Source organism: Mirounga angustirostris, unplaced genomic scaffold (assembly GCF_029215605.1).
Source record: "Mirounga angustirostris isolate CCGP_5_RB_7025 unplaced genomic scaffold, mMirAng1.0.hap1 SCAF_11, whole genome shotgun sequence".
NCBI classification, from domain to species: domain Eukaryota; kingdom Metazoa; phylum Chordata; class Mammalia; order Carnivora; family Phocidae; genus Mirounga; species Mirounga angustirostris.
Window position 1 is genome coordinate 105,162,126 of NW_026991719.1, and position 10,520 is coordinate 105,172,645.

Here is a 10,520-nt window from a genome sequence, read left to right on the forward strand (position 1 = left end):
ACAGAGTTTCATATCATCTTGACTCTCCTCCCTCTTCACTGACAACTCATCCTCTTCACTCATATAGTTTCCTCTCTATTCTCCCATCTCTGTTATTGTCTATCTCATTTACCTGGTCATTTAGAATTGACACTTTGAAAACAGTCTTGACTCACCCCTCTAATGTATCTACCATACAGTTATTCATCGAATCCTAACAATAATTCCTACAAAATGCTTCTCTCTCCATTTTGTTCCTTCTGCTTCATTTCCACTGCCACCATTACACATCTAGTCTTCACAGCATTACTGGATTAAATAATTTTCTACATGCTTTTCATATTTTATAGAAGGGATTACTTTAGTCTAATTTCCATTCCCCACTTTTTTTTTTTTTTGCAAATAAGAAATCTGAATCCCAAATAGGATAAGACTTCAACATCTCAAAGCTAATAACAATGAGTGAGAAGTAGAAGTCAGATTTCTGAACTCTCAGTCAAGGTTATTGTAATTACACCATGCTTCTCTAACACTAGTCTCATGGCAGAACATCCTACATGACACTGCTTATCTAATAAGTCTTGGCCTTCCATTTTCATTAAATTATTCCATCTTTCAAAAACTTAGTATGATATCCTACTTCTCATTAACCAATCTATTCTGCTTAGCTTCAAAACCCTCTCTCAAACCCACCTTCTCTAAAAAACATTTTCTGTAAATTATTAGTTTCAGTGTCTTGGCTCTAATCAGTTATGAATAATAGGAAATTATACACTTACTGGCAAGATAAATGATGGTGATATGTTGAGATGGAAGCAAACTCTCATATTAGTCCTTTCATTGTGATTTCACATAACTCTGGCCCTATTTCAGGTCCACTTCCATTAGAATAATCAGTCTTCTATAAATTGCTGGTTTTGATGAAGGCAATGTGAATGTTCTGTAAGTTTTGAGTCTATATACATTTTTTAAAGATTTTTCTTATTTATTTGAGAGAGAGAGAGCACGAGCGTATGAGCAGGGGTAGGGGCAGAGGGAGAAGGAGAAGCAGACTCCCTGTTGAACAGGGAGCACAATGTGGGGCTCAATCCCAGGACCCTGAGATCATGACCTGAGCCGAAGGCAGACACTTAACCAACTGTGCCACCCAGGCACCCAGTTTTGAGTCTATATTAAAAGAACTTTAACCAGCATCCAGAGGCTGAAAGAAAATAGACTTGTAGACCACCTGCATACCACTGGAAAATAGACTTGTACACCATTTGTATATTACTGGCAAGAATGGCAAATGCCACATCCTTGCAAAATCATCATTACCTACTTAGCTAACAGAGTGAATCAATTAAGAAAGAGATGAGAAATGTACAAGGTAGTCATTCATGGAACATCCTAACAAGAATAAAACTACTAATGCCTTGAAATTCACAGTCCTAACCTAGCCAAAAAGGCCTTTAAGGAGGGTCTGAGGGCTGTTGGGGAAGTGAGGGCATAAAGAACAAAGGAACGGAAGAATTGGTGACCAGGCATAGGAGTGAAGACACAAGAGGGCTCTGAATCTAAATGGCCTAAGTATGCCTACCACCTTCTCAAACAAATAAATGTATATCAAAAACAATAGCAGTAGTGCTAATATGTATAGACTGCTTCACAATTTAAAGAACATTTTTCTACGGAATATCTAATTTTATCATGACAGTATCTGTTATTCCTTTATTAGAAATGAAAAAAAAAAAAACAAACCTTGAGCTTCTGAGAAGGTAACTTGTCTGAGGACACAAAGCTGATGTGTATAGTCTGAGCATGGGTTTAAACCTCATCTTGAATTGTCTTTAGTGATGCAACAAACACTTGTAATTACTTATGCCGTGACTGTCTTCTTACTAGACTTTAAATCCCATGTGGGCAGGAACCACATCTGTCTTGTTCACCATGATATCCCCAGTGCTTAGTACAGTGTTTGTCACAAAGTAGGCGGTTTAAAACTATTTGCTGAATAAATAAAAGAACAAACATGGGTTGGCTGTTTCTGCATACAACATAAATCATGAAATACATTTCCAATTTGAAAACCCTGCCTAAGATTTGAGGTGACTTTATGTTAGCTAGAGAAATATATTTGAAGGTCCATTAATATATTCATTGTCCTGACTTACCAAAATCTGAAAGAAAATTAAATTAAAAAATTCAATTTCAAAACCACATATTGTCTTCTGAATCAAAACAAATATCATTTGATTTGTAAAACAATACTGGCATGAGATTCAGAGTTATTTCCTGTCCCTCAAATAAGTGATGCTACTCAGATGATTGTTCTCATAATTAATATTTGCGGTGGGCAAGTTCCATTTGCTTGGATTATGAATACACTTTACTCCATATTACCTTCCTCCACTGTAATTTAGGTTCACTCTTTCGTGTTATATAATACCATTGCTATTTTTTGTGTGTGATGATCATAAGAATTTATAATGTAATTAAGAATCATAACAAATACCCAGCCCTGAGAAGTGCAAGTTATCTGACAACAATGAAAATAAATTAAAATAATTTTTATTGAGGTAAAGATTGGAGGAATCAATTTTAAATTCACAAAGAAAATTCTTCATAGATTATAAATACAAGTGATTTAGGAAAGAAAAGAAGACAGGGCTTAGATTTATTTCTCCTTTACCCACAGCTATTCTCCTGAATTTCTGATGTTCCAATCGGCCCGGGGTTTAGTATCACCAAGGATCTGGCAGATTGGACCAAGTCCTGGAGTACTAGTCTCATTCCACAGCTCCACAGTGCTCCACAACTTCAGTGGAACTCATTACCCTGAAGGCCAAAATATAAATCAGTTACAAGGGCTTAGATAAATTCATGAATTAAAGGTCCATAGAGGGTAAAAGGAAAACCAGAGGGGAAAGCTTACAATCTTAGACCTTAAAATGTGAAGGGATCTCAGGAGACTATCTGCACTAGCTATTTGACTTCAGGCAGGTAAAAGTAAGTCCTCACTTTGCCAATAAGGCAACTGAAACTCATAGAATTACTTACCTAAACCACATAGCCAGTCTAAATGAAAGCGGCTTAGAAACCAGGATTCTTGCCTCATGGGGCAGCGCATGTTCCCCTGCCCTGCCATACAGCTTCCCCCTCATTGTGATCCAAACTTTGTCCTGATGCTGTGCTGAATTATCTAATGGTTTCATCCCTAGGGACATTTATTTTACATTGGGACCTTTAATGTTTTCTGTGTTCATGTAGCATGGCAGCCTTAAAACAGCAGGAGTTGTGTTTTTCACAATTACCTTGTTTTTTTAAGGATTTTATTTATTCATCTGAGAGAGAGAGAGAGAGAGAGCATGAGAGGGGAGAAGGTCAGAGGGAGAAGCAGACCCCCCGCTGAGCAAGGAGCCCGATGCAGGACTCGATCCTGGGACTCTGGGATCATGACCCGAGCCGAAGGCAATCTCTTAACCAACTGAGCCACCCAGGCACCCCTACAATTACCTTATTTTAACTAATTCCATTTGATTTATACTCTAAATTTTATTTCTCCTCACAGATATAATCCATCAAAAATTAAAACTGAATTCCTGGTATAATTAAAAGAATTCTAAGATTCACACAATACTTAAACATTCTGCATTCCAGGCTCTAAATCCAGTCTGGACAATGTTTGGAGTCTGTTACAATGATGTATTGTGAGCATTTCAGTTTCAATTAGCAAGGAGAAAAAATGCAGTAGCAGTGCCTATACACTGCATTTTGCTTTGTGTACATTCTATATTAATGTACCTTGACATGTACAAAAAGAAAACAACTTTAGTCTTAAAGGCAGTATGACAGAAATAGTCAAGAGTCATGGAATTCAAAGATAATCTTTCCAGTATAAACTGGTTTGTGATTTGGGGCAAGTCATTTCATCTTTCTAAAAAGTTCCCCCTTCATATGAAAATATAAAGGGACTATAACATTTTGCTTTTTCCTAGCATGCAAATATGCTTCATAAAACTATACAAATATGAGGAAATAATATTAAGGCAATAACACCCAAAACTCTCTCCCCCGCCCCCCTCTCGTGTTTTCCCCCTCTCAGTTTTATATATTTACTATTTGAAAGTTTTCACAAAATAAATCTATATAGGGTTGGTCCTTGAGACATATTAATGAATAAATTAATCTTTCTTTTTGTAAACCCACCCATAGACACCTAGTATTCTCAGGCTATCTCCAACTGCTAAGGCTCACCTCCTGGGATCACAACCTAGGGCGGCCTTTCTTAATTAACCCCCCATCCCATGTTTGGGATCTCTCTCTCCTCTCATTCATTAACCTTATTTTACACCCCTTTCTTCAGAGCCTTTTTCTCTGCTTTCCAAGAGCAAGGGGAAAGTATCATAAAAATATCTGCCCTGGGTTGCCAAAGGCTAATAATGGTTCCCCATCCCATTTGCAGCAGTTCTTTCATTGCTCCAAGCCTCCTAGATACAGGATGCTTTATGCCAAAGCAATAACTCGGATTAAAAAAAATTCAGACACTAAGGCAGAGTGGCTGGAAGATATCTTGGAGCTAGGAACATTTTATGGTATCCCACATCATAACCCAAAGGTGTGCCCTAGGCAAAGACTATTTCTGTAAAGACTTTTGGATTCCATGCAACACTACAGGCAACAAAGAATGTCAACTGTCTGTTGGTCATAGGAAGAGTCATTTAAAAGTGAATACTGAGGGTATACTTAGATATCACTTTTTTTCTCCTGTATATGAAGGCATATTCTATTTAGCAAGTAACACTAAAACTATATGTTTAAATTACTCTTGCTTCTAACCAAATATCTCAAAAGGTAATGACATGAAACCATTTGTATTTTATTATATCTCATGAATTCTGCATGTCAGGAATTCAGTCAGGACTCAACTGAGTGATTATTTGATCCATATGGATCAACTAAGGTCATTTAGTGGTACTCAGCTGGAAGATAATGTAGTATAGAGGAACCAAGATGACTTTACTCACATATCTTGCATCCCATCAGAGTCTAGAGGTTATGATCAGCTGGAATTGATAACCAGAACACCTAACATATGGCATCTCCAGCAAAGTGATTTTCAGGGTGGTGAAGTTCCTACATGGCAGCTGCCTTTCTCCAAGAAAGCCATGAGGAAGCCACATTGCCTCTTAAAATCTAGCATCAGAAGTCACATATTGAAAGAAGTCATAAGCCCACCTGATTCAACAGGAGGAGACATGGATCCTTCCTCTCTATATGAGCAATGTCAAAGAATTTAGAACATTTTTTTTTAAAAAACAGCCTCTAGGTCAGGGATTTGGACAAGGCTGGCTGGGCATTCTTCTGTTCCCCATGGCATCCAACTAGGGTCATTCAGTGGTACTAAGCTAGTGGATATATGGGCTGGAGGGCCCAAGACAGCTTCACTCACACACTTCGTGCCTTGGTGGGGATCGTTAGAAGGCTGGGCTCAGTTGATACCAGAGTACCTATATGGCATCTCTAGCATAGTAGTCTCCCAATAGTTGAACTTCTTTTTTTTTTTTAAAGATTTTATTTATTTATTTGACAGAGAGATAGACAGAAGAGCACAAGCAGAGGGAGAGGGAGAAGCAGGCTCTGCACTGAGCAGGGAACCCGATGCGGGACTCAATCCCAGGACCCCGAGATCATGACCTGAGCCGAAGGCAGACGCTTAACCATCTGAGCCACCCAGGCGCCCCTCAATAGTTGAACTTCTTAAAAGATTCTTACATGGCTTGCCTCAGAGTGTTCCAAGAGAAACAGGTGAAGCTACACAGGTTTTAAAACTCAGCCTCGGAGGCCACATAGCATAACTTTCATCACACTCTGTGGTTCAAAGCAGTCACAAGTCTATGCAGATTTAACAAGAGGGAAGCTAGATTCCACATCTCAATGTGAGAAAGGTCAAAGAATTTGTGGCCATGCTTTAAAAGTACCATACTATATAATCCATTTCACTCCTTTTGGATTGGTAAAGATGGCAATAATAGCAATAGCTATGTTGTATTCAAAATCTATTATATTCTGGATACCAGTTCAAATACATGTATTACCTAATTTAATCTATACAAAAACCTTTATGAGGTAAAAGCTATCACTATCCCCATTTCAGATGAGGAAACTGAAGGACAGAGAGGATAAGTGATTTGTCCAAGATCCCACAGTTTATAGGTAATGATGTCAATTAGCAAGATATACCTAGATATACTTAGATCAATCTATACAGGTTATACTTTACTTCATATAATTTCATGCTGAGAAGAGATCACTTATTTACAGTGTTCTTACAAATTAAATCAAAATGTAAATGCATCAGGAGAAAATTTAATAACTTTTCCTCATAACCAAAGCAATATTCTTTTATTGTAACAAATGAGAAAATGAAGACAAAAAGAAAATAAATACTTCCCATAGTGATTGGAAATAAATATAAGGAATTTATTAGTTTATATGTTTCAGGATGAGGGGGTGGGGGAAATATAGAGACAATGGTATTAGTAATGTTTTCTTTCTTTCATTTATAAAAAGATGAAATAAAGTAACAATGTTAATAATTATAAATTCTGAGGGATTGATTTATATAAGGATAGCTGATATAGTTTTTACTTATTCAAATAAAAATTTGTAAAAATCAGTTCCCAATAGTCCCAACACTATCTAATCATTACAAACTACACACACACACACAGACACACACAAACACACACAAATTCATACTACCTACTGTTTAGATCCTATATTTTTCACTTTTAATAATATGAACATATTTTCCATTTTTAATGTTATTTTTAAAGACATACTATTTGTACATGATGCCAATTACTGGACATTTAAGATTTTCCAATTATAAATAATGCTTAGATGAACTTTCTTTCAACTGAATCTTTGATCACATATCCATGATTATTTGATTAGCATAAATTCCTCAAAGTAGAATCACATAAGCAAAGGGTATACATAATATCAAAATTCTATATCATATTGAGGCAAATTATAAAGTAACATTAAACTGTGTGTGTGTGTGTGTGTGTACACAGAGAGAGAGAAAGAGAGAGAGGGAAGCAATATCCTTCTTCAAATTTCCTATTTTATCTTTTAGAAGATTCAAAATATTCGTATGTTACATTGCTTCAAGTCAGGTACCTGCAGAGCTGGCCTCTGACTCTCATGAAGAGCTTCCCCATGGGAAAGGAAAGCCCTGAAGAAAAGAGGCCTTAATAAAAATAAAACCCCAAAGCTGTAGAGCTATGTGTCCAGATCTGCTGGCTTGTCCAAAAATAATTGGCTCATTAACTAGCCAGCCTGGCTTAGTCACATTATCAAAGACAAATAGGAGAATAGGCTGTGGGCTTGCATACTCTCAGGACATACCAATTATTCTTTGGATACAATGCTATGAATACAGTGTACTTTGATATTAGGAAAACATTAAATGGGCTTTAGGCCTGATGCTGTGATCTAGGCACACACAGATAGTGGGAAGGGAGACAGAATATGATAAAGGGAGGTGGCACTGAGAGGCACAGCATGGAAAAGGGAGAGCAGCAAGAGCTTATTAAGGGCAGGACAAAGGTTTGGGTCGTCTCTTTACATCTGTGTAATTTTCAAGTTCATTTGACTGGGTTTTGTGAGAGGAACACTGGTGATCTGTGCTTAGAATTCTGTGCTTAGGGAGATGACTGCCATCAAGGAAACTTGTGTCTCTATGCAGGGTCTTCCACCCCTCAACCCCTACTGCTACTCACCCCTTGTCACTGTGCACCCCAAGGCAGAACTGGAAAAATGTTGACAAGGAAACTATTCTAAGGCAATGACTTTGCTTGGCTGTGTAGCTAAAGAAACTTTCCTATTTCAGCCACAGAGCCTATTTTCTGAGGCACATGTAAGTCATTAGACAAAATCAGACTAAGGGAAAAGCCAGCTGGGCAACTGCTCTGGCACTCATTTAAAAAACATGCCCAAATATAAATCAAATACACTGACTAATGTAAATTGCTCTTACTCCCTCCACCAAGGTAGACAAAGAGTTCAGCTGGAATTTAGAAAACAAAGTAAATGAAAACCTTTACCACTCCTTTTCTACAGAACTATTTCTCTGGGGTGAATATACCTATTAAGTTACAAATAGTAACCAGCTCAGTTAAAAAAAAGTAATATTGGTCTTCAGACTCCTCCTCCAGTGCTCTTTTCACTGAACCATGTGGGTTCTCTAAAACAAGGTATACTGGTGATCAAGTTAGCTGTCAAGCTACCATGTGGAGAACAGATGGGGAAGTTTTTTTAAGCCCTTTCCCCTTATTTTTAAAGATTTTATTTATTTATTTGACAGAGAGAGAAACACAGCGAGAGAGGGAACACAGGCAGGGGGAGTGGGAGAGGGAGAAGCAGGCTTCCCGCTGAGCAGGGAGCCCGATGCGGGGCTCGATCCCAGGACCCCGGGATCATGACCTGAGCCCAAGGCAGACGCTTAACGACTGACCCACCCAGGTGCCCCTCCCTTATTTTTAGAAGTCACCCTCAATTTTGGGGGACGCCTGGGTGGCTCAGTCATTAAGTGTCTGCTTTCAGCTCAGGTCATGATCCTAGGGTCTTGGGATCGAGCTGCATTGGGCGCCCTGCTCAACGGGAAGCCTGCTTCTCCCTTTCTCACTCCCCCTGCTTGTGTTCCCTCTCTCATTGTTTCCCTCTGTCAAATAAATAAAATCTTAAAAAAAAGAAGTCACCCTCAATTTTTTAACATGCATACTTGGCTTAAAATTCTAAAGTCAAGCATTCTCATTATACCATGCCCCTGAGCAATATAAAAAACCCTAGAACCCTTTAATTGCAGTCATACCTTTCCTGTTTTACATGTTATTTTGTACATTTTTAGTTATACCTGGTTTTATCTTTTGTGGGGCAAAGCATAGGCTTTGGCGGCAGATAGGTCTGAGTTCAAATTCCAGTTAAATAAAATGTGGTTCATCCATGCAATGGGATATTATACATTCATTACAAATTATGATGTAGATATTTTCTAGGACTGTATGAATTTATGTGGAAGGGCATACATAATATATTGTAGGATGAAAGGCGGATATCAGTAGTATACATAGTATATTAAGATTTGTATTATTAATACATGCATGAGTATTACATATATGCAGATAAAAATGTCTGAAAAAAACAGATACCAAATATGAACACTTGTCAGCTCTGAAAAATGAAAGCAGGGGTGATTTTAATTAATTTTTCCTTCACATGTCTGTTTTGTATATGTTTCTGTGCATCATTCTCATGATTTACTTATATAACTTGTTTTAATTGTAATTTTTAAGATTTATTTATTTATTTATTTATTTATTTATTTATTTGACAGAGAGATTGACAGTGAGAGAGGGAACACAAGCAGGGGGTAGTGGGAGAGGGAGAAGCAGGCTTCCCGCTGAGCCGGGAGCCCGATGCAGGGCTCGATCCCAGGATCCTGGGATCATGACCTGAGCCGAAGGCAGACGCTTAACGACTGAGCCACCCAGGGGCCCCTTAATTCTAATTTTTAAAAATAATTACTAGTGCTGTTATTATTATAGAAGAAATCTGACTTCTACTTAGGAAGTTTCCTGCCAGAGGTTATTGCTGAAGTTTCTTGTCTGAATTCCCTGAAGGTAATATTAGGATCAGTATTCTTTTTTCTTTTTTTTACTTTTTTAAATTTTATTATGTTATGTTAATCACCATACATCATTAGTTTTTGATGTAGTGTTCCATGATTCATTCTTTGCGTATAACACTCAGTGCTCCATTCAATACGTGCCCTCTTTAATACCCATCACCATGCTAACCCATCCCCCCCAGCCCCTCCCCTCCAGAACCATCAGTTTGTTTCTCAGAGTCCATAGTCTCTCATGGTTCATCTCCCCCTCATATTTCCCCCCCTTCATTTTTCCCTTCCTACTATCTTCTTCTTTTTTTAAAACATATAATGTATTATTTGTTTCAGAGGTACAGGTCTGTGATTCAACAGTCTTACACAATTCACAGCGCTCACCATAGCACATATCCTCCCCAATGTCTATCACCCAGCCACCCCATCCCTCCCACCCCCACCACTCCAGCAACCCTCAGTTTGTTTCCTGAGATTAAGAATTCCTCACATCAGTATTCTTAATTGAAGATAATCACTTTCAAGACAATTAAAGCATTCTTCAGATCTAAATCTAATAGATTGCTCCTCTGTTGGATGAGCAACCATCCATCAGGATATGTAGATTAAAGCCTCTTTTGCTTTCTTAGTCTCAATCTTAGGCTATCTACTATTTTGTCATTTCTTTAAATTATTGTTAATATATCAGCTCAATTATGCCCATCTTATATTTTTAGATCATTTCTATCCATGTTTTCTGTACTACCTTCCTCCCCTCCCCCACCCCATTTTGCTACACATGCCTGAATCTTACATCTTTGAGCCTCATCATTCCATTATCTCCCTACTATTTTATGTGCTTGGGTAGAAAGACCAATTGCTTTCTGATTGTACA